The following is a 26,326-nucleotide window of genomic DNA, read 5'->3' on the forward strand; positions in this document are numbered from 1 at the left end:
AAAGAAATAAGAAAATATCTCATAATATCCTAATGACTTAAACAATGTATCACATAGAAATAGCACAGAATTTATGGTCTATAAATTGATACACACTTGGGTTTATATGTATTATGGAATCAAATCTAGCATATGATAAAATGCTATCTTGAATCAGTGCCGAAAAGAGAGCTTACTTAGTAAATGGTAGGGGAATAACTAGGTTGTTATATGGAAACAAAGTTATATCTATACCTTACAACTTATGTTAGAATAAATTCAAAATTGATCAAATATGTAAATATAAAAAGTAAAGGTTTAAGAGTTTAAGAGTTCTAGAACAAGAAAATAATTTTGTAATCTAATAGCAAGGAAGAGTTTTATAATTATGACACCAAACTCAGAAACCAAAAAAGATACTAGATTAGACAACATTAAAAAAAAAAAAGTCCCCTGAAAGTTAACAATTACCATAACCAAGGTCAAAAGACAAACTGGTAAAGTAATATTTGCAACTCAAATTATGAAAGATTGATTTTCCTTATATAAAATGAATTCCTACAAATCAGTAAGACGACGACCAATAACCGAATTGAAAAATGGATGAAGGATATGAATGGATAACAGAAAAGAAAACACAAACCATAATAAATACTTGAAAATGTGCAAGAGATTTATTGAGCAATGTAAAACAAAATTATATCGAAATATTTTTCCCTATAATTTGGCAAAGATCAGAAAGCTTAATGGGGTGCCTGGGTGGTACTGTGGGTTAAGCATCTTGACTCTTGGTTTCGGCTCAGATCATAATCTCAGGGTTGTAAGATTGAACCCCATAGCAGATTCCGCGCTCAGCGCAGAATCTGCTTAAGATTCTCCCTCCTGCTGCCCCTCTCCCACTGCTTTCTCGCTCTCTAAATTAAATAAATAGATCTTTAAAAAAAAGAAAAAGAAAGAAAACTCAATAAACTACTGTGTTGACAAAGCTAAAGGGAATGAGGTGCTCTCTTATTTTGCTAGTAGGAGTATAATCTCTATTGTGGGAAATGTGGTAAATTCTATGAAAATCCATATACCTTTCACCCAGCAGTTCTGTTTCTAATAACTTTTTATCTACAGATTTATTAACACACATGTGAAATGATGTAGGGCATTTCAATATCTTTGTATCTTGTCTGTAATAGCAAAGAACAGAAATGATCCAAAAATCCATCAGCAGCAGACCGGTTAAATATGTTATGGTGCATCCAGTGTGTATTTTGGAATGATCTACAATGGCCTCAAGTAGAAAAGTAAGGTGCAGGTAGTATATGTATTATGTTATTATGAGAGTTAAAGAGGGACAAAAAAATATGACTGCTTGCATATGCATAAAGTACTTCTACAAAGAGGGGATGAAAATAAATACATATAATATTTTAAGATTTTCTTCCCAAACCCAAGGAGCTGACAAGGGCATTGAAATTTGGAGGCTACTTCTTCAGGTCTGCACTGTTCAATACAACAGCCACTGGCCACATGTGGCTTACTGAGCACTCGCAATGTTACTAATTCAAACTGAGATATAAAATATACACTGGGGGGCACCTGGGTGGCTCAGTGGTTAAAGCCTCTGCCTTCGGCTCAGGTCATGATCCCAGGGTTCTGGGATCAAGCCTCACATCAGGCTCTCTGCTCAGCAGGGAGCCTGCCTCCTCCTCCTCTCTCTCTCTGCCTGCCTCTCTGCCTACTTGTGATCTGTCTGTCAAATAAATAAAAATCTTTAAAATATACACTGGATGTTGAAGACCTAGAATAAGAAAAAAGAATGTAAAAATATCTCACTAATTTTTATATCAATGACATATTTTGGATATGTTGGTTAAATAAGTATATGATTAAAGTGAATTTCGCTTGTTTACTTTTACTCTTTAACTGTCACTACTAGAAAATTTTTTTTTTTTTTACTACTAGAAAATTTTTAAAATGGCATAGGTGACATGCCTGATATTTTGTTGGACAAGCAGACTTGGGGAGAGCAGAGGTCATCCTCTATACACACCTGTGTCCATAACGCACCATAATAGCAGAACTCAATAAAACTGAGTAGATGCTAAATACATTTTGCTAAGTAGTAAACTACTAATTCTTTCCAATCATTAGGGATTGAGCGGGCGGAGGACGTGGGGTAAAGGTATTGCACAAGATATTTTTCAGGAAAGTCACAGAAGGACATAGAGTGAAAACATTCACTGTGAGGTTGCTTACTCAACACTGTATTCAAAGATAAGGCAGATTCCATGCACTACAACTAAATGTTTTCCTCAAAATCACTTTAGGGGTTAGCATACAGAAGTTAGGGAGGAACATTTGGCCATTCTCAATATGAATCATTGTTATTATATATGATTTGACTAAAGATCACTCTGACAGCTATAAATCTAAAGTCTCTTGTAAATCTGAAAATATTTTCAAGATTAAAAAGGAGAAAATCTGAAAATATTTTCAAGATTAAAAAGGAGAAATCTACTTAAACTGTCATATACATCTGTCTTGGGTATGAACTTGAAAGAAAATTAACGGATAAGACAGTATATGCGGTATTTTTGAAACAACATAATTTTTTTTTCTTTTTAAAACAGACTAATTTTTTTTAAAGTGGGCTCCATGACTCATGACCGTGAAATTGAGACCTGAGTTGAGATGAAGAGTCGGACACTCAGCCAACTGAGCCACCCGGGTGCCCCAACAGATAGAGTTCTTTACATATACAACCTATCTCTAATTTCAGTATTTTATAGCAGTTGAAATAAATTAGCCACATCCAATTTCATAACATGAATTTAGCATTTTTTCCTCATTTTAGCATTTTTTGGTAGGATATATGCTTTACCTTTTTCAGATCCTCATTTATTTTATGGAAAATATAAGTGATTGCAATGAATAAAAAGTATAAATATCAAAAAAAAAAAGAAGAAGAAGGAAGAAAAGAAGGAAAATAAGAGAGAAGAATGAGGGAAGGAAAGAAGCTGGTTTTCAAATATTCAGTCCAATCGAGACATAAACCATGCCTTATTATAAGGTTGGCAATACATATAAAAGGGAATAAAATAACATGATTTGACTGAGTTCCTGTCTATTAGCATATAAGCAAATGAAGAAATTACTAAATATAAACACCCAAAGCAAAATAAATGAGTAGATATTAAAGCCAGAACTTTAATTGTCTTTGAAATCTCACTGATATCATACACTTTGTGCATTTTAAAATTTAAAATTAGGAATTTGCACTTTAGGCTTTGAAAGTGCATGACATTGGGTGTTATGGAGAATGCCATGCTGCTTCATAGGTTTTAGCGTGCCTTTCCTTCATTGTCTTTAGTAATTTTAGAAAATCTTTTATATCCATCTCTAACCTGGTGGTTCTCAACTGGGGTTCATTTTGTCCTCCCCTGGAGGACATTTGGCAATGTCTGGAGGTGTTTTTGGTTGTCAAAGTGTTGCTGGCATTTAGCAGGTGGAGCCTGGGGATACTTGTTAACATCCTACCGTGCACAGGACAGCCTATCAAAGCAAAGAATTATCTCAGGGGCGCCTGGGTGTCTCAGTCCAATAATTGTCTGACTTGATTTCAGCTCAGGTCTTGATCCCCGGGTGGTGAGTGTAAGCCCCTTACTGGGCATGGAGCTGACTTAAAAACAAAGAATTATCGCAACCAAAATGTCAATAAAATGGAGATTAAGAAACTTTGTTCTAATCTGAAAGATATCATTTTGGTTCAATTTTCCCTTTGGCAGTATCCTTTGGGAGGTAAACTGAGCCAGCAAATTTCAAAGAGCTGGCTTCAATTCTCTAAGTCTCCATCATCATGGCTACATACACTCATTTATTCACAGATTTATTCAACAGTTCCTAGCTTTAATAGGAATAAAAGCACATCATATGTAGGACATTTGGACATTGATTGTCTTAACTGGGACACTATTGGTTGTTAATAACTACACTGGAAAATAGGAGTAAACCAAGAATGTTCCAGGTAAATCAGATCATATGGCAGCATGCAATGTCCAAAACGATAAATGAGACATGGAGGAGCTTCTAATGGCAGCCACCTGGGAGAATGGTGATGAGTCCTGGGATTGGGCATCAAGGCTGAGGTCTAAGATCGTTCCTGATTTGTGTGTTGAAGGGAGCATTACATCAAGAAAGGGTGAAACCATCACCACCACAATAGGGTTTGGTTTTGGAAAGACAAAAATAAGCATAAAACTTGGGACATAAAAAGGATACAAATCCTGTTAGAGGCATTATAAAGGACACTTTTTAAAAAATCGCTTATATACAAAGCTCGTACATAGTAGGTACTCAACAGATGTCTACCTTAGAATAAATCTACATGGTCTGATCTGACATGGAAGATACTGTCTCTATTTGAAGTATGTGTTATTTTAATTCATGTGATTTCTTAGACGGATATCTAAGATGCACAAAGGAGTGCTCTGACCCCTCCTGCTCCACAACAAAGATTGACAAATCTTGGATTTGTCTAAAGACAACGATACTGTTCAGGCAAGATAAATAATTGTAAGTGCCAGCAAAGTCGCTTTCCTGTTTTCCTTTTGATCTGTAAGGTTACTAGTGGATGAGATAATCTTTTATTTATATTGCATGTGGTAAAATTTTGAAGCAGGATTTTTGCACCCACCATACTCTCCTTCCGTAATTAAGCCTGTAGGGCTGGCTGGCTGATATTTTTTAATGCAGAGCTTGTCAATTTCTGTTAACACTAATTTAGAGTTCATACCTCCATATATCATGGACACGTGAGGGCAAAATAATTCGTACAGAAAATAGTTTGAGAGGAGTCGAAGAAATGGAAAATCATTTCTGCACGGACTACCCAGGGTTTCTGTTCTGATTACGGCACCAATTTCCACGGCGGCGCAAGGAGCTCACCTTTCACGGCAGGCACATGTGATTTTCCCAGGTCCCTCTGCTTTGCTCTCCCTTTCCTTTCAAACATGTGCTCCCACCATAAATAAATGCCTTCCCACTCCCCCACCCCCTGCTCTCTGCCATGTGTTGTCTTTTTAATTATGCCCCAAACTCTAATACAGTCAGCACAGATCTTGTTTGGCCATTAACTTGGAAAGAAAAGAGGCTGCCTCCTGCTTTTCCCACGAAACATTACAAGGGCAGACCAGGGGCTTTCATCTGGTCCCACCTTCAGCAGACAGAACAATAGGCAGCTATAATCTTGTGACACCCACGACTAATTTATCCAAGCAGAAGACAGGTAGCACTCTGGACTGCCGCTCCTGTCTGAAGAGGTGCAGTAAATACTCAGCTTAATAGTAGCTTCTCAGGCAGGAGGGCAACATATCACAGCGTGGCGTTTTTATAATCTTCCTGGCATGCCGACAGCCAGGAGCACAGGCCAGCGCGCGTTCCTCCTTGCTGGGGCTCAGGATGCACGTAACTGTTAGATGGTGACACACTGTGCCTTTAAGCAAGTTTAACTGTTTTATATCCCCTCTGATCTGCAGCTTTGTACATCTGTTAAGCTGCCTCTTAAACTTCTGTGGGCACATCTGTGGAGCAGTTGCTTGAAGCTTGCTGTGCGTTGCGGGCCTGGCGTGGGGCTTCTTTGTGACTGCCTCCTGTTTATCTGTGAGGAGTTTCTCTGTTACACTGCAAGGCCATAGTTAAATATATCATCTTGGTCGAAAAGGTAATAATAACCTTGTGACAGCCAGAAGGAATATACTTAGCAAAGGCTGAACAAAAATCTTGTCTGGAGAAGCACTGATTAAAAAACAAATGAAAAAAGAAAAAAACCCAACTTTTAAAAAACACTTGTTTCTCCTAGGTCTGTGGGTCATTTGGGCTTCAGCTGATTTGGCTCCCAGCCTCTATTAGGGTCCTCCAGAGAAACAGAACAGTTAGAATAGATATATGAGGGAAGAATTATTATGGGAATTGGCTCATGCAGGTATGGAGGCTGAGAAATTTCATGATATGCAGCCTGTGAGCTGGAGGACCAGGGAAATCAGTGGTAACATTCAGTTCAGATATTAAGGCCCAAGAACCTGGAGCTCTGATGACTGAGGGCAGAAGAAGGTGGATATCCTGGATCCAAAAGAAAGAGTTTGAATTCATCCTTCCTCCACCTTTTTTCTATTTGGGTATCTTGGCGGACTGGAGGCTACCCATCCACACTGGTGAGAGCCTATATTCTTTACTCATTAATATACCCAATATTACTCAATAATATACTCATGTATATTATTTCTTGACTCAAAACCTAATATCCTCCGGAAAAATTCTCAAAGACACACCCAGAAATAACATTTTACCAGCCATCTGGACATCTCTCAGCCTAGTCAAGTTACATAAAATTAACAATCACAAGCTGTACATTGGATCAAGTCCTGCTCCCTGGGTCTCATTGTCCTTAAACAAGAGGTTATCCGAGGCACCTTCTTTCTGTGGTGAAATGCAACTTGTTTTAAGTCTTGTATCTTCAGCTACCATTGGCAAATCACATGGATGGCTAGGCCCAAGTCAAGAGACTGGGCAGTACACTATACTTATCATGAAAGCAAAGCAAGTCATAGAGCCAAGGTCACCATTAAAGGGGCAGGATAATATATTCCTTCCAGGAAACTGAAAGTGAGGGAGGAAGTAAATATTTGCCAAGCAATAATCTAATCTACAACCCCTGTCTATAAACTAAGAAAGCACTATTTGCTAGATAATGGAATTATGGAGTCCATCAGTGTTGGTTCCATTTTCGAAAGATGCCAAGGACACCATGAAAGGATGAGTAACCACATAGTCTAGACCATGATAAAGAGGTCACATCTATGACTTGTCACGAAGACTCACTAGAGGATTTTGGGAACTTGCTCCCGAATAAAGTATTCCATGGTGTGAGAGTTTACTTGTAAGGAGAAAGGAAGGGAGGCCCTGGTTGAGAAACTCAGTCTTTTAATATTTATCTCTTCTTTTGATGTTGTTAACTTCGTTTGCTCGACAGACCTGTGTTCTACTCTTTTAGACCTTCTGGCATCTAAATACTTAGAGGAAATAAATACATGTGAAGGTACTGGGGTTTATATCAGGCTTGATTTTCATTTGCACACACTGGGCTGGCATATAGTTGGCATCCATTCTAAGTGGCTGAGTGATCATTTGGAAAGGTTGGTGCCCTTACCATACAGTTAATTAAATATTTTGAATATTACCAGTGACTAGATATATTTATAGTTCTGTGGTTTGGCTCTTAGTATGTAAAGCTCTTACAGCATGTAAATTATGATTTTGGATCTGCTCATCAGTTCTTCTCAGGGAAATTGTCTTGCCCACAGCTTGGATAGAACATTGGCTTTCAGATGGAATACAAATCTCCACATCCTAACCACCTTCTCCACCATGGCCACAGCTGATTAGACCATGAATAGGCATCTGACCCAAAGACAGATAATGACTACATTTGGGTCTATTAGATAGAATGATATTAGCTCCCGCTTTAGATGCACTGGACCAATTAGATTTTTCTATCATAAAATAATGGATTCGGAAATGTGGAATAAATCAGATGTTAAAGGTGGCTAAAAGTTCTAGAAGAATGAGATTTGTCACTGTGCTTTACAATTAATTTGTTGGAGTCAATCTTAGTTATCTATTGTAGCATAATAACTTACCCCCAAACTCAGCTTTAAACAACAATAAATAATACTTGTTCTTACAATTCCAGTCATGGCTTAGCTGGGTCCTCTCGTGAGGCTGCAACCAAGGTGTTGGTTGATGCTACAGAGATCTCAAGGTTTGTCTGGGGCAGGATCCACTTAGCTCACTGATTGTTGGCAGGATTCTGTCCTTCACAGGCTGTTGGACTGAGGGTCTCAGTTCCTTGCTGGCTCTTGGCTGGAAACCTCTCTCAATAACTTGCAGTTGGCCCTCTCCATCAGAACAAGCATGTGAGAAGGGGCAGGGACAGAGGTGAGCAAGATGAAAGTCAAGTCTCCATAAGTTAATCTCTGAAGTGGCATCTCTGTCAGTCAGGGACGAACAAGGAAAGCAGAACCAGTAGAAGCTGTATATTAAGAGATTCATCACAAGGAGAGCCTGAGTGGCTCAGTCATTAAGCATCTGCCTTCAGCTCAGGTCATGATTCCAGGGTCCTGGAATCAAGGCCCACATCAAGCTCCCTGCTCAGGGGGAGGACTGCTTCTCCCTTTCCCACTCCCCCTGTTTGTATTCCCTCTCTCTGTCAAATAAATACATAAAATCTTAAAAAGAAAAAAAAGGGCTTCATCATGAGGAAGTGACAATGTGGTTGTGGGAGAAGCGTAGGGCAAGAAGCATAGGGCGGGACATCAGGATGGACAGGTTGGACTCTTGGTTGTGGGCTGAGCTGCAATCCACAGCCTGAACTTTTTCTTCTTCAGGGTAGCCTCAGCTCTCCTGAAGGCCTTTCAATGGATCTCATCTACCCAGATTATATGGGATAATCTCTTTTATTTAAAGTCATCTGATTATAGATTTTAATCACATTTAATACTCCCACTGCAACAGCTATATTTGCACCTGATTCTATAACTGGGGACTGGAGCTAAACCAACTTCACATAGCAAAAAAATTCCATTATAACAGCTTTTCACTTTTGCCACATTGTGTTCACTAGAAAGCAAATCACCGGTTCTAGACCACAGTTAAAGGAAGGGTATTACACTGGGGAAGCTGAGGTCACTGGGAGCCATTTTACAAGGCTATCTACTAGAGTCGTTTTTTAATTTTCTCAGAAATAACTTTTTGCAAGGGCAAATGCCTTTAAAAAATGTTCCCAACTATAGAGACATTTATATTTTTTGAATTAATTATAGTTAAATGAATGAGGTCTTATTCAGTGGTTAATTACACAGGTTTGGTGAGCAAACATAGTTTGTAACTTCAAGTGAGCAAATCCAATTTTGTACAACAAATATTCTAACAAATGTGGTTTTTCCTAACAAATATTTATAGCCTCAAGGTTACAAGTCAGTGTTCCTCAGAACTACTACAGCAAACCTCTGAATATTATAAGTCCTTTGGTTTTCTCCATTAAAAAATATAGATCAAAACTTCTAAAATAATAAAATACATAAAATCAGTATGGATTTAGCTTAAATTTAATGAGAAGTAATATACAAATATTGACCAATCTTCTTCCTTGTTTTTTAAACAAAATATAATGGCTATTGCAATACTTTGCATTTTCAAAATCTCTGGTGTCAACCAGTTCTTCACTTAAAGCACTTTAACCAAAGATCATTAAAAGCAATGGCGAATGGATTCTACTATAATGTTAACCAAGGTGGAACTAAAGAATTTGGTGCTTATAATGCTCTATTTCTCCAGTCCAGGGGAGAGAAAGGCCAGTGGCCATTCTGGACCTGAAGGGCCAAAATTATGGGTAAACTGAAGCCATGAATGAACAGAAGCTTTGAGATGGAATAAAAGCTAACAGAGAAGAGGCAAGCAAACACACCAAGGAGGAGACCAAAGGAGAGAAGGAAGATAACGGTAAGGGACCAGAGGGAAGATCCTTGACCTCCCTCTGCTAAGGCTGCCTTCGGTTCGCTTCCTGTCTTCACCATTTCTATCCTGGACTCCCCTCAGATACTCATTACGTCCCCTCATCCCACTGACATTACTTGCCTAGAGGGAGTCTCTGTTCTTGTCTTCAGGAAGATGGATGCTTCACATTCATAAAATCGTAGGTACTTTTTTAGTTTGGTTCTAACTCAAGTTACCTAAAATCAATGGTTTAAAAACACAGGTAAAATATACATACCATAAAGTTTATCATCTTAACCCCTTTTTAAGTGTATAGTTCAGTGGCATTAAGCTCACTGACACTGCTGTGCAATCGTCACCACCATCTATCTCCAGAATGTTCTCATCTTAGTTCAACTAAGATGCTATACCTATTGTAGCAACAACTCCTCTGGCCTCTAACAACCACCAATGAACTTTGCATCTCTATAAATCTGACTGCTCTAGGTACCTTGCAGAGGTGGAATCCCATCCTTTTGTGACTGGCCTATTTCACTTAGCAAAATATCTTCAAGGTTGTAGCCTCTGTCACAGTTTCCTTCCTTTTTTAACTGAGCAAGTTTCCATGGATGTATAAAACACATTTTGTGGAGCCATTCGTCGCAGAATGGACACTTGGATTGTTTCCAGCTTTGGCTATTAAGAATAATAGTGCCAGAGGTGCCTGGGTGGCTCAGCGGGTTAAAGCCTCTGCCTTCGGCTCAGGTCATGATCTCAGGGTCCTGGGATGGAGTCCCGCATCGGGCTCTCTGCTCGGCAGGGAGCCTGCTTCCTCATCTCTCTCTGCCTGCCTCTGCCTGCTTGTGATTTCTGTCAAATAAATAAATAAAATCTTTAAAAAAAAAAAAGAATAATGGTGCTATGAACATGGGTGTATGAGTATCTTTTCTCTGCTTTCACCTCTTTTGCATATAAACTCAGAAGTGGAAATGATGGAACATACAGTAATTTTAGGTTCAATTTTTGGAGGGACTGACATACTGTTTTCCCTAGTGGTTGTATCATTTTGTGTTTTCTTTTTGTTGTTGTTGTTTTTGTTTTGTTTCGTTTAGCAGGCTCCATGCCCAGTGTGTGGCTTAAACTCGTGACCCTGAGATTAAGAGTTATATGCTCTACGGACTGAGCCAACTAGGTGCCCCAAGGTTGTAATATTTTATTTTATTTTTTTAAAGATTTTATTTATTTATTAGACAGAGAGAGAGAGATCACAAGTAGGCAGAGAGGCAGGCGGAAGCAGGCTCCCTGCTGAGCAGAGAGCCCAATGCGGGGCTGGATCCCAGGACCCTGAGATCATGACCTGAGCCAAAGGCAGAGGCTTTAACCCACTGAGCCACTCAGGTGTCCCATGGTTGTAACATTTTAGATTCCCACTCAAGCACCCATTTTCCTGTATGCTCACCAATATTTAATATTTTTTTCTTTTTTAAAAAAATGTAGCAGCCATACTAAAGACTGTGAAGTTGCCAAAGGAAGTTGTGGAACTAAACTGGAACTGGAAATAGAAATGACAGCACTGTAAAGGAACCGTTTCTGACTGCCTTGGCATCTGCTTTTTTCAGCAACCTTGCTTAGTTTTTCTTATCATACTGACTTGGTTTTCTCTAACCTCTCATCTCTTTGACCTGCATGTGGCCTGTCATGGCTGCTCTAGTCCACTCTACATGCTGTGACTTCTTGAACATCTTTTCTGTTTTGATACCCAATGACACCCACTTAGGATTCTCATTTCCCTATGCTGAATGACAGAGAACTGATTATTCTTACTCATCATTTTGATCATGGACTTGCCCAATAATGGACTAACTTAGAGTTAGGTGACCAGCTCTGGCCTGGTCAGCCATGACCAGAAAGGTAGAGTCACTCTGAGAAATGACTAATGAAGCACTAAGGACAGAAGGTGGGGCAGATCCCCTAGAAGGAAGGGTGTGTGTGCATGCATGTAATGGCCAAGATTTCCTGTCATCATTCCATTTATCAATCAGTATACAATCAGTGCATATTTATTGTGTAAGAAGTATTGGGCTGGGCACTGTTAGCTGACAGTTAACTTTTATTAGATATTTCTAATGCTCTGAGTACTGATCTAAGAGAGTACTATACTGTGGGACACCACAAAATGATAATGGCCTTCTCAAGAATTTCGCAACTAGTTAGATGATACATCTACCCCCACAAAACTTGAAGTTGCAATATAGAACACAAACATAAGTAGTAAAGATGCTATAAGTAATTTCCTAACCAACCTCCTAAAGAGTGAGCCACACAGTAAGTGCTACGTATTCTGAGGCATTGCTATAGTGTGAAATTATTGTCTTTATGGAGGACTTGATCTGGGATTTTAAGGATGGGCAAGTTTCAGATAGAGAGGTTGGAGAAAGAAACTGATTATCAACAAATATCTATTGCGTGCTTAATCACAATCAGGCACTGTCCTAGGAGCTAAACACACAAATGAGAACAAGACCTTCCTCTGACAGAGTCCATAATCTAGAGACAGACAAACAAAAAAGGACAGCTGGAGGCATTGAGGTGGCACATGATGAGCTGTATTAAAAAAAAAAAAAAAAAATCTGGCCTGTGTTATCACCAGCACAAGAAGTCTAAGAGACACGGTGTTTGGAAATTAAAGCCACCCTTGCAGGTTACTCTGGCTTTGGGAAAACATGTCCTCTTCAAGCCTCACAGAAGCACCTGTTGTCCCCTCAGGCCTGTCACTGCCCATCTCTGGGTGGGACAGAGAAGGGGTCCGCTGCTCTTGGGCGACCTCCTATAGTACTTGCCAGAAGTAGCAACACTGCTACTTTCGAGAGGCCGCCAATGGGGGTGGAAGCTCTTGGCTCTGTCTCAAGAGACAATGCCAGTCAAAGGGGAGAGAAAGAGGCCGGACTAGAGCTTCCAGATGGACAAAGGGGGCCAAGTCCACTGTGCTGTCATCTTTTATGGAACAAACCTCGTATTCTGATTTTCTTAATATTCTGTAATCTAGAGCAACCCTGCAGAGGAGAGATTATAATAGACACTTCCTACACAGATATTATGTTTTCTGTTTGTTTTTAATTTATTTTTTTTTCCTTTTTTAAACCATGAACTGTTGGTTTACTATAACACTTAGTGTCAAAAAATGAATGGTTGCTTGCTCTATACTCTAATGCTGAACAAGCATTCTCATTTCTAATAACCCAAGTTTTAATGACCCCAGAGGGCTTAGTAAACAAAAAACCCGTTCGCTAATGCCACATAATAATATTATCAACAAGTCCTCTGCTAGGAAGGTCCCGATGTTGCCTTTACATTCGATTACCTTCTTGCTCCTGATCCAGACTTTCTGAGCATGGAGAACATACATTTCTGGCCTGTTAAAATGAGGGTTTCTTACTTCAGAAGCAAAATGGGTCCTTTTTTGGTACAAAGTTACCACTTTTTTCCTGGCAGGCTCCAGGCTGCCTGGAGGTAGTTGCCCTGTACTCCCATGAGAGCAGCTTTAGAAGAAAGGAATCTGAACTTGATCCCATATAAGCTGGGGGACCAGGAAGGGGAATGGGGCAGATGCACTTATTTATTTCAGCGCCTTTACATAGTGATGAGGTCCTTATCTCTACCTTTCCCTCAAGCCCTAGAAATCCCTACAAGGGGGTGGTAGGATCAGATCATACATTTAAATTATTTTCAAAGATGTCAAGCAATTCCAACTTCTTTAATACAGCAACCTTCAGAAGGAGTGATAAATTTCTAAACCGAAGAGAGGCTTCTCCTAAAAATTTTAGCTGTGAAATTAAAAAAAAATTTTTTTAGCTGTCAAGGACTGATTATGTATTTAAGCTTTGGAGCTGTGTAAAGCTTTGTTAGGCAAATCAGTGACCAAACCATCATTCCTAGCTCAAAATCTACAGTTCCTATTTATACATGATGAATTTGCGAGGATTCTAAGAACTGATTTCTTAACACGGTCATCATTAGTCCTTTGCATATCATCTAAGGAGCCGAGGACTCGGTGGAGCTGATGGCAGACTTTTCACTTCAACAAGCTTCACTACTATAATGGAAATCCAAAGGCCTGGAAACAATGTACATAGCTTCCCTGACTAATTTTATTATGCAGACACACACTTAATGGCTCCTGTTACAATCATATCCAGGCTGGGAAACAGTACTGGATTGTGACGATCTCACTAAATCGACAAGGATTATCAGTCATTAAAAAGGAACCAAATTAGCATCAAGCAGTAATATTTTATACTTATCAAATCTTCTGCTGGTCAAGGTCCATTACTGAGCGACACCATAAAGGCAGGAACCATCAGCTCATTCTCCAGAACATTTAAATCTCTATTGTATTTGTGTAGGATATAATTTCTGGTAGCAATAAAGCCTAATAAAGGTTATACCCCAATGAATAAAGTGTTAATAAATTGACCCATGACATTTAAATGGATAATTATATTTGAGATAAAGGAAGAATCTCTTGTTTCAGTGAAGAAGGGTTTCGACTTGTGCCCAACCCAAATTACCCATCAGCTACAGGATGATTCTACATGGCTTTACAGTGATAGAAAATATTAATTTTGCTGGTATCATTGTATTAATTATTCCTCAGGCCCTCCCAACAACTCCTATCAGAATAATCAAGACTAAATTTAAAAGTTTCCACACAATAAGCAATTATATGGAAATTAACGATTACCTATATTTCCAAGCACAAGTTAGAAATGCTAAGGTTTGTCTTCCCCTCAGCCCCCCTGCCACAGCCTGTCAGCCTGTCATGAGATGTTCTCTTCACTTGGCAGAGAAGTGCACAACAGAATCAGGAAGCGATTAGGAACCTGAAGGAGTTGTTACTGAATGTGATGTATTAGATCCAACTGGAAGAGTTCAACATATGTTACCTACAGATGCCTCTCAGTTCTCATTAGGACTGTGCCACAGATGACTAACAAAACCTTATCGGAGAAAAACAAAAGAAAGCGGAAATGCTGCAGGGGTTGTGAGCATGGCTGCCCTGAGGTGTCCTGGGTGAGGCTTCTCCTCCGTACTTTCTGAACTGCATGACGCTCAGGAAAAAAAGAGTTCAGTGTAACACAACTAACACTGACTTGTTTCATTCATCAATTAATATTTAATTTGTGCATTCATTCAACAAACATTTATGTGTTCATACTACGTAGCTATGAGATTCTCTTTTTGAGAAAATACTGGCTATCTGTTCTCACATAAATTGAATGCAGAAAATGTTATTAATTCAGTGAAGAAATCCCAGAGAACCCAGCCCCCAAGACTCTTTCAAAGCAGAGATTGGGTTTTATTCTTTACATGCCAGGTGCTTAGCAATAACTCTCCAGTGGGTAAATGAAAATAATCGTTTTTTTGAGGAAATTTCCTTCCACCAATATGGTGGCCTAGGTATATCTAGATATATCTATATATATATATATTATGGTGGCCAAATATATCTCCCTGGATAAATTATAAAAAACTCCTTTAGAAATGCATTGTTGAGCTGGAAGTAAAGTAGGAATCCTCAGATGACAAAAATATAGTGAGGGTGGGAGTCTGTCGAGCAATGAAGTCAGCTTTCATTCTGGAGAGCTTCTGATGAATCTGGTAACTCTGAGCTTCCATTTTAACTATGGTATAGGCAAAGGGAGACAGAAGATAAAACTTATAGCCCACCCAAGGTCAACAGTCTAATAGGTGATCCCTGCATAAATCTGGGATCCTGAAGAGTTGTAACATGAAAGAAACAGTGAACTTGAAATAAATACCTGTAGATGGGGATTAAAAGAACTGCCTTTCCTGATCTTGGCAATGGGAAGAAGGGAAACAAAACTTTTTATAACCACAGATAAGCCCACATACGTGTTTGAAACACAAATCACACTTTCAGAATATTCTGGAAAAGGTCAGGTCAAAAGTTTATTTTTACTTGGTATAAGGAACCTGGATAAAGCAAATGTTCAACCCTCTACAGAAGAACATACTTGGAACCAAGGCTTTCAAAATACCCATAAAATTGGAGTTCATAGTAAAATAATGATATCATTATCATCATCAATAAAGAAACAAGATATGACAGATAACAGCTAACAGAAATAACAGGAGAATATTAGAATTTCAGATGCAAAATAAAAATAATTATGTTTTAATATATTTAATATGGATAAAGAGCATGGAATCTTAAAAATGATAAAGGAGATTTGAAAAAGAACCAAATGGAATATCTAGAAATAAAACACCAAGTAACTGGAATAAAAACTCAGTGGACAGAAAAGATATAGCTCAAGAGAGAACTAAGAAAGTGACAGAGCTGAAGAAATTATTCACAATGCCACATGGAGCAAAACGATCAAGAAGAGCTGTGAACAGTACAAAGAAGGTAAGTTTTATTGAATACAGAGTGAAAATGTTTTACTTACATGTCACAAGGGTTACAAAAAGAAGTGAAAGAAAATGTAAGAGAGATTCAGAAAATAACGGGTGAGAAATTACGAGAACTGACAAAAGACACTAATCTTCAATTCCAAGACCTCAAAGCACCTCAAGCAGGATAAATAAGGAGAAAGACACCTGTGGACAACAAAATAAAACCTCAAAACACTGAGGAAAGGAGATGATACTAAAACCAGCTACAGAAAAAAGTTCATCTCCAAAGGAATGTCACTTGGGCTGACAGCTAATTTTTCTACAGCCACAACACAAACCAGAAGACAAGGAAATGACCTACTGTTCTGAGAGGAAAAAGATAATTGTTAAAATATTTTATACCCAATAACATTATCCTCCAGGAGCAAAGCAGAGATACCTTCAGATGAGCAAAACCAGAGTTTTCCATCAAAATATCAGCATGAAAGGAAATTCTAAGTGATATTCTTTAGGCAGAGGAAAAATGATCACAAATGGAAGTCTGATGCTCAAGGAAAAATTTGATAAATTTGATAAATATATAGATAAAACTAAGTGAAACTTTATAAGATAGTAATTGTCTAATTTGTGGGACTGATAAAAATAAGAAGAAAACAGAAGAAAAATAAGAAAACAGCACATAAGTTATGATGAGAATGATCAAATTAAAATGTTTCTAAGCTCCTTTTATTGTTTTGAGAAGCATAAAATATTAACTTTGTATTTAAGAACATTAATTACTTATATGTTTAAGGAAGTCAGTAAAAGTATAATAACAGAGTATAAAACTTCCAACTTTGGAGAGAGGGAAAAGAGAATGAGGGAAAAATAAATATGATCAAACCTAAAAGAAAATCCAGAAAGGAGAAAAAAGATAAACACAATAGGAAGGACAAATGAAAAACACAAAATGAGGGAGCAATAAATGAACCCAAACATCTCACTAATTTCAAGAAATTTAAATGACTAAACTATCCAGCTAAGTGACAAACATTTTATTTTATTTTATTTTATTTTTTTAAAGATTTTTTATTTATTTATTTGACAGAGAGAAATCACAAGTAGACGAGAGGCAGGCAGAGAGAGAGAGAGAGGGAAGCAGGCTCCCTGCTGAGCAGACAGCCCGATACGGGACTCGATCCCAGGACACCGAGATCATGACCTGAGCCGAAGGCAGCGGCTTAACCCACTGAGCCACCCAGGCGCCTCAGTGACAAACATTTTAGTGGTGGATTAAAAATATGACAATTATAAATAACTACAATTTTTAATAACTATACTCCTAATAATATGGCTTTAAAACACAGGAAGCAAAAATTGACAGAGCTTCAAAGAGAAACTGAAAAATAAAAATCAACCTGGGGGCGCCTGGGTGGCTCAGTGGATTAAAGCCTCTGCCTTTGGCTCAGGTCATGATCCCAGGGTCTTGGGTTCAAGCCCCATATCGGGCTGTCTGCTCTGTAGGGAGCCTGCTTCCCTTTCTCTCTCTTTCTGCCTGCCACTCTGCCTACTTGTGATCTCTGCCTGTCAAATAAATTTTAAAAATCTTAAAAAAAAAAAACATGTACCTTTCTCAATTATTTGTAAGATAATCCATAAGAGTACAGTAGATCTAAACATAATTAAGAAACGTCATCTTTGGGGCACCTGGGTGGCTCAGTGGGTTAAAGGGTTCTGGGATAGAGCCCTCCATCCGGCTCTCCGCTTAGCAGGGAGCCTGCTTCCTCCTCTCTCTCTGCCTACTTATGATCTCTGTCTGCCAAATAAGTAAATAAAATCTTAAAAAAAAAAAGAAAGAAAGAAAGAAACATCATCTTCAAACACTACATCTGAAACTAATGATAGTTAATGATAGAAAATAATGATATAATGATATGTTGGCTAGTTGGATTTAAATTAAAAATTTAAAAACAAACAAACAAACAAAACACAAAAAACCCCGCCCCTACATGAAAGAAGATGTTAGCTGGAAGATGGTTTCTATACACTGTTCTTTCTTAGAGTTTCCTTATGCTTTCACACATACATTTGAGAATGCTTCTAACTTCAATAAATGTTAGTTTAAAAAAAAAAAAGAAACTTCATCTAGTGGATAAATATGAAACACTGCACTCAACTGGAAAGCTCACATTCTTTTGCATTAGTTTCCTATTGTTGCCATAACAAATTAACACAAATTTAGCAGCTTACACCAAACACAATTTATCGTCTCACAGTTTTATAGCTCAGAAGTCCACATGGGTCTTACCAGGCTAAAACCAAGATGGCAGGACTGCTAATCTTATGAAGGCTCTAGAGAAGAATGTGATCCCTGGCTCATGCATGTTGCTGACTGCATTTAGTTCCATGCAGTTGCAGGAATGAGGTCCCCATTTTCTTGCTGGCTGTTGGGCTAGAGTTGTTCTCAGTTTCTAAATGCCACTCACTCCACATTTTTTGGCTCGTGGGACCCTTCATCCTCAAAACCAGCAATGGTGGGGTTTCTCTTCATACCTCATCTTGCCTGCATTCTCTTCCATCAACATCTCCAACAGGAGAAATCTGTCCTACAAATAAGAAAAGGATAACTCAACAGAAAATTAAGGATAACTCAACAGAAAATTAAGAAGTAGTTTTGGACAGTACTTTATGAAAAGAGGATACAAGAATGGCAAGTGAAACAATATGAATAGATGCCTAATCTTATGAATAATTAGAAATATAAACGAATATCCAACTTTTGTAGCAACATGGACGGGACTGGAAGAGATTATGCTGAGTGAAATCAGTCAAGCAGAGAGAGTCAATTATCATATGGTTTCACTCATTTGTGGAGCATAACCAATAGCATGGAGGACAAGGGGCGTTAGAGAGTAGTAGGGAATTTGGGTAAATTGGAAGGGGAGGTGAACCATGAGAGACTATGGACTCTGAAAAACAGTCTGAGGGGTTTGAAGTGGCGGGGGGGTGGGAGGTTGGGGTACCAGGTGGTGGGTATTATAGAGGGCACAGCTTGCATGGAGCACTGGGTGTGGTGAAAAAATAATGAATACTGTTTTTCTGAAAATAAATAAATTGGGAAAAAAAAAAAAAAAAAGAAATATAAATGAAAACCACAATGAAATCCCACTTCATACCACAGGATTAGCAAACATGAAAACTGCTGAGATACTGGGAAGGATGTGAAACAACGGAAACTCTTACATTTTTTTTGGTGGGAGTATCAGAGGCAAAACCACTTCAGGAGATAATTTTGAATTTCAATGAGTTACACATATGCATACTTTATGGTGCGGCCATCTACTCCTAGGAATGGACATCAAGCAGTAATTCTCAGAGGAGAAGTTGGTGGAACATGTGACTCAAAATCAATGGGGAGGGGGCGCCTGGGTGGCTCAGTGGGTTAGAGACTTTAGCAAACTTAGTTATTAACGCTTCTGAGAGTGCTTCTGACAACTCCTTAAAATGTTCTTAGTAGGTGGGGCGTAGGTGTTCTTAGATGGGGCGCCTGGGTGGCTCAGTGGGTTAAGCCTCTACCTTTGGCTCAGGTCATGATCTCAGAGTCCTGGGATCGAGCCCCGCATTGGGCTCTCTCCTCCTCAGGGAGCCTGCTTCCCCCTCTCTCTCTGCCTGCCTCTCTGCCTACTCGTGATATCTCTAATAAAAATATATTTTAAAAAATCTTTAAAAAATGTTCTTAGTATTGATGATGGACAAGTTTGCCTCTAGGTTAGAAATTCTGAAAAAGGAGAGCTAGCAGAGGAGTGGGAAGAACAACTCTAACATTCTGACAAATGGCATTTGGGAAAACACCTTTAGACTTTTCGAACAATTGTCATTGACCTGTCAACATTTCAGATAATTGAGAAGAGGCCCTAGAGAGCGTGAGCCATCTGAGATTGTGTGTGCCCAGTCTTATGCTAGATCATGCTGATTGTGAGCATGTCAATTGCCAAGCAATAAATATGACCTTCTCAAAGACCAACTTTCCCATTGTGCAACTTGCCATAGTCCTTGGATAAATATTTTTCCATAGCTACTTCTGACTGCACTGAACTGATCATTTATTTAATGTCATTGCTGTCATGATAAATAATGGAGTGTCTCCAAACTTCTAACTTTCTCAGTAAGAAATTAATATTGTGGTCGATTCAGTTCTCTCATTTCTATACCCATGTTTTTAGAAGTCCCAGTATAAACCAAGAGCTGATTTTGAAAAATAAAAACAATGAAGGGTGGTATTATTCTGACCAGACCCTTCCTTCCTGAAATGGCATTTTCCTTTTCCTTCCTCTTCTGCACCAAAGGACACAGAGCCCGTGCCTCATCCTTATGAAACGTAACAAGATCTACATAGAAGTGTTTTCTAAAAGCAGCCTTGAGATGTGATCTCAAGAGTGTGCCAGGATGGCTATGATAACAAAGTTTCCTCTCATTTGTTGGCCTTTGTATTGCATTTTCAGGTTAGAAAAAAAAAAAAAAAGAAGAAGAAGAAGAACTCACTTTCTTCCTATGGACAGAGGAAGTCCAACAGAACTAAGTATCTTTGTTAATTTACAATACAGTTGTAGTTGTAATCTCTTGACATATTTGATATGGACCAAATACGAAGCGTGCATTCACCAGCTACCAAGAATAGTCACCATAAGGAGCTCTAGATGGGTGGGTTTAGAAAAGGAAGGCCAGTTTTTGTTTTGCTAACTTACAACCACCTCTTCACAAGATCTGTCAGCTTCTTAGACCAGGAGATAGTCAAGCCTTTACACATAGAACAGGATAGGAGAGGCTTGTTTTCATGATCTGTCTTCATTACTGACAAGATGTGTGGCTTTGGACAGATCACTTAACCGCTTCTGCATTAGTCAGGGTAGATTGTCCTAATAAAAAGCCCTCCCATCTCAGTGGCTTAACATTACAAACAAGGATTTGTCACTTATGTCACAGTTCCAAGTAGGTTGGATGGATTTCCTCCAAAAGATGACTTGGGTACCCAGACTCTTCCCACTATAGTTCTACCATCCTCACAGGTGGTCTCAAGGTCACTGTAGAAGGGGAAGGAAAGGATGCACGCAGAAGTCTCACCCTCTCTTAATTGTCCTAGCCCGTAAATGACACATTCCTTCCCTCACATTCATTTGATGAGAACTAGTCATGTGGCCCTACCTCTTTATAAGAGCCTGGAAAATGTAGTTTAGTTCTTTGCCCAAGAAGAGGAGATGGGGCTGGTGACCATCTTGCTAATTGCTGCCACAATTTCATTATTTTGGGCCTCATTTGCTTTATCTCTAAAGTGGGAATAATTGTTTCTGCCAAGCCTAACTCAGAGAATAATGAGGAACGTGAGAGCATGCCATAAAAATAAAGCACGATCTAAATAAGAAATAATGAATATGCAGGAAAGCACTATAATTTCTAACACTGAGTTGGGTCTGGATTCCAGGTTTGAAAATGACTCTCTATGGAGTCTAAGGAAGTCTATTTATTCCATGCTGGCAGAGTCCTAGATTTGATCTATAGGCAGGATTTTGACAGATACCCCCTCCATTTTGTTTATGATGAAAAGGATAAAGTCCCAGAGGAAGTATTAACAGCAAAAATTTCACACATGAGGAACTTTTGGAGATACTTCACACCATTAAAAGTGTGAAGGAGAAAATACTAGAAGCTGACCCAAACTCAGAAAGAAGTTTAACAATTCACCAAGGCATAGAAAAGGTGCCTGCTCCACATCATAAGTTACATGACGAAAAGAAGGCAAGCACTGTTTGAACTACTTTTGATCAGTTTTTTATAAGTAAACAGTTTAATTCTCAATGTTTCTAATATTTTAAATTACAATACACTAAGTACTTCACTGTTTTAAAATTCTCCTTATACATTTGCAATGAACGGTAAGACAGACTTTCATGTTTTGATAAAAATTTTTAAAGGTCACAGAAATAACTAGTTTTTTCTCACAGTTATTAAGAATAACTTGCTCAATCATTTTTACACTTCTGTCCTACCATGAAAACTAAGGACTGCCTGTGTAATATGTTGATTTCATGGGCTTTGCTTAAAGAATTGTGCCTAAGGAGAAAAGCATTTTTAATATGACTAGTCTTCATTAGAGTTTCTATTCTTTAAAAGACAGTTTTGCCAGTTACAAGATGATTAACACTAAGTAAGCTTATTAAGATCTAAAAAGGACTGTTAACTGTAGCAAAATAGTTCCTTTATTGAAGGGTTGTCAGCAAGTCTAATTTATTAGCTTGTCATGTTCTGTGAGTGTGAACATAAATCTTGTATTAGTGATCAAGATGAAAAAGACTTGGAATACTTGCCATAGCAAAATTCTCCACATACTTTCCAAAGGTAAACACATATATCACCTTAGCCTTCTGGGTGGGAAAGTGTGATTACCTACATCCAAAAATATGAAACTCTATTATGGATGTCATGTGAGTGAAAACTGCAAACCAGAACCTTAATTTATAATAACATTGTGATGCCAACAATGGGCTAAAAATTCAAAATGCTAACAAAACAAACCACATAAAACACCACTTTAAACACTGAAAGTAATATAAATGAGACCAGCCATAATTTCCTTCGGAAAAAAAGAGCTAGGAGGTGTTTATTCACAGAAGTTAGGGTGGTTAGGTCTCTGGAATGGGTTTTAGGTCTTAATGAATCACTGAGTCATGTCCAATTCAAACCAAACGGAGAAAAGTAGGAATTCACTGGCTCAAATCCGGGGGGTCTAACCTCAGGCATGGCTCAGTTCAGGTTCACAGACACAGCCAGCAAACACACATCTCGCAGTGTCTTGGCTCTGCTTCCTTTCCAGTGCTTCTCTCTCAAGAGGGCAAGATGGCCACTCAAAGTCCCAGGTCTACATTTTCTGGCTCAGCCACCCCAGCCCAAAGAGAACTCTTCTATTCCTAATAGAACACCAGTCACAAGACTTCTCTCATCAGACTAACTTGAGTCATGCCTTTCCTTGAATTAGTTACAGTGGCCAGAATGAGAACATATGTCTATCCTGGGGCTGGAGAGGAGGACGGCATGAGCCCACAATGTTGCAAACTGCATAGACTAACAGTGGGAAGGGGTCCCAGAAAGAAGGATAAATGAAAACAGAGCAGGCTAAAAGAACAGATGATCACAATGGAACGACATGGAACCTGGAAGTTTAAAGGACTAAAGTTCAAATTCCAGACCAAATTCTACCTCTGATAAGGTATCTAGGCTACAGGACTCTGAAAGGGAATGACTCTGTTTCTCCTTCTCCTCCTTCCGTGGCTAGGAAGCTAGTTCCATATGAACAGTTCTGGTTGTCTGAGTTCTTAGACTGCTGCCCAAATACACCTTGCTGCAGTTTTTCCCTTGGGCCCAATTTCTGTCTCCAGAACATGAGACAAACAACTCCGTGGTTCCTGACCCCGTGAACGCAGCTAAGAGCATCATTCCCACCAGTCTTCGAAGGCTTCCTCCCCAGCCTGAATACACATTACACCAGCAGAGGGCGATTGACTGTGAACCTCTCAAAGTTCAGGCATCAGGGGCTCTCACCAGTACAAGCCCCAGGAGAGCTGAGAGTTACAGAATGTCCTAGAGGGAAGGAGAAGCCAGGGTTCCAACACGAAGCATTCATACTGAAACATTTCTGGTAGACTTTCTGGAGCTCTCAGAAAAAAGTGACCTGCATATTTCCTCCCTGACAAAGGGGAGACCAGTGATACAAAAGGTATCCCAGCTTTGGACCATAGATACACTTCTCAGAGCTAATCAGTAGAGTACTGGCAGCTGAGTTGGGGCCTGGAAAGGACAACTAGACTCAGAATATAGAGACCCGGGTTTGAGACTTTGAACTGTTTCCTCTTTGAATCTCAGTCTGCTTATCTGTAAAACGGGGATAATACTTTGTCTCCTCAAAGTTGTAGAGAGGGTCGAGTAAAATAAAATACATGAAAGTACTTGGAAGGTGATGAAATCTCCATAAATACAGGAGACCTTAGTTCTTCTCCTTAATTCTGCACCTAAATTGCTCTACAGCTTTAGGCACACCCCTTCATCCTCCCCCTTGATTTCTTCATCTTAAAACTGAGAGGATTGGACTAGCTGCTCTCTAGTGGGCTCTCAGCCTTCATGTTATGTACACACAGCTGGGGCTCTCAGCTCTGGCGAGAGGAAAGAGGAGGGCTGGATTGACTTCTTTCCTGACCAGACTTAGACAAATCATTTAACGCTTTTGCCCATTTGCAAGAAGCAGCCAATCTAGGCAATCGAATTTCATTTTAGAGAGAGGGCAGAGAAAAATGCATTTTGGATATTCAGGAGCCCTGTGCTTGGTTGCCACGGAGCTTCACTTGGGAGTTAGAGAAGTTCAGAAACCAAATGAGGCACTCAAAAAAGGGAGGGGGCGGTGTTGTTTTTAGGCACTTGCTGACTCATGGACTGTGCTAGACACTCTCAGTGTATTACCTCATTTAGGCCTCACCAATTTTTCAAATTAACAATTCACCCATACTCCAGATAAAAGCTCCCTGAGTTTCAGATGTGTTCTCTAACTGGCGACAGGATTTAAAGAAACTCAGGGCTGTTTGGCTCCCAGAGGGTTCCTTAAAACCAGATGGCTCCAAAAAGAACTGCACATGCCAGGAGGCAACAGCTATGGTGCAAACCTTGGCTGGCCCAAAGCCCAGGGAGAAAAGACCCCAAATGGGAAGCACCAGGGGCCTCCCGGAGACACTGAGGACCGATCTTGGGGAGTCTCAACTTCAGAGGGAACACATGCCAGGAAGGCCCGGCTCCCCCAGCTCTGGCTTGCAGACTTGATGTTGCAGCAGGTTCAAGGGGTAGATCTGCTCAGACAGTGGCTTCTCCAGGTTGCAGCCTTCCCAGGTCACAGGGCTGAGTGACCGAATCCCCAGAGGGAATTTCTACAGTGCTCAATTCCCTTTGCCTGTACTTATATCCTAATGATAGGACATTAAGATGCAAATTAAACAGAAACTTAGTAAGCAAATCATGTCACTTTCTAATGGATACATCAGTAAAGCCCAAGAGGCCCCGCTCTGCTGCCAAACCCCAGGAAGGATTTCAAAGGCCCACGTGCAGGCCCCAGGCGCAGTATGTATTAGAAATTCTATCTCACCCAAGTATTTATGGCCAGAGGTTCTCCTCCCCAAGATAGCTGCACTTCCTGATGCTAAATTCCCCTCAGCCTCCCCCTTCCCATGCAGACTGGACTGTGCAAATGTGGGGTTCCTCAGGGGTGTGGGTGCTTTCTGTCAGTGTGGTTTATAAGGTTACAGAGAGGAACTCGATCTCTGAGTAAAATACTTCCACCGCCAAAACATGACTCAATTTCTGCTTGACATTTTCTTGCTGCCTCTGTCTCCTCCCTCTTCTCTTTTCCTTTTTGCTATTTTTCCTTCCAAGAACTGACTGTGAATCAAGCAATTGTTTGTTTGCACCTTGTTGATATAAAAAGCTAGCCTATGAAAATCATTGGCTTTTACAAGCAAATTTATGTTAGCCACCATATCTTAGAAAGACAAACTTAATTATACATTTCAGGATTTCTGGCCCTTAACTAAGGACTGGTATAGAATATCATAGAAACTTAATAAATGTTTTATTGTAAATATTATAATCCTCTCAATTTCACCATCAAATTCTTACTCACATGATTGTGCTCTTGGAAAGCCAGAAGCCCTGAGCTCTGGTCCTAATTCAGTTCCCTATTAGCTGTGTGATCCTGGACAGATCATTTCCCTTCTTCTTCTACAGAATGACCAGGGTGGTGGTCTCTGCAATCTTCTAGATTAAGTTCTATAAGACAGGGTTCCAATCTGTCGTGCTCACTTTTGCTAAGATCTAGATCTGCAGGATCTAGCACTTTTCTAGAATGTAGTGGGCTCTCTGTGAATATCCATTGAAGGAAAAAATTTAAGAATGCTGTAATTCTAGGTTTTGAACTGATGGAACTGTTAAACTACACTTTAAACTTGTATTTGCTGTTACCAAAAAAAGTGTTCCCACTTACTTCAAGTTTTTCTAATTTCTTCTATCCAGGACTCAGATGCTCCCTCCAAGCTGACTTATTGGCTGGCTGGTGTGTTTCTCACCAAACCAGACGATTGCCACACAGGCAGTAAGGCTTTATAGGGCAACAAAGAAATGGTGCCCATATGGAGAATTCAAGTCAATTTATCTCAAAATAAGTATTTATTGGATGCCTATTGAGACACCAAATGTGTAATGTTTGGGGAGGAAGCAAGTATCAATGGAGCCATTTCTTGGAGCTCTTGAGAGTCAACGAGCTAGAATTTTCCATCTGGATCACACATCTCCTGGGTCCTATTCCTAGATCCTTTTTGCAGTGTCTGCCCTTTTCCAGAAGTCC

The sequence above is a fragment of the Neovison vison genome, chromosome 13 (genome assembly GCF_020171115.1).
Source record: "Neovison vison isolate M4711 chromosome 13, ASM_NN_V1, whole genome shotgun sequence".
Lineage (NCBI taxonomy): Eukaryota > Metazoa > Chordata > Mammalia > Carnivora > Mustelidae > Neogale > Neogale vison.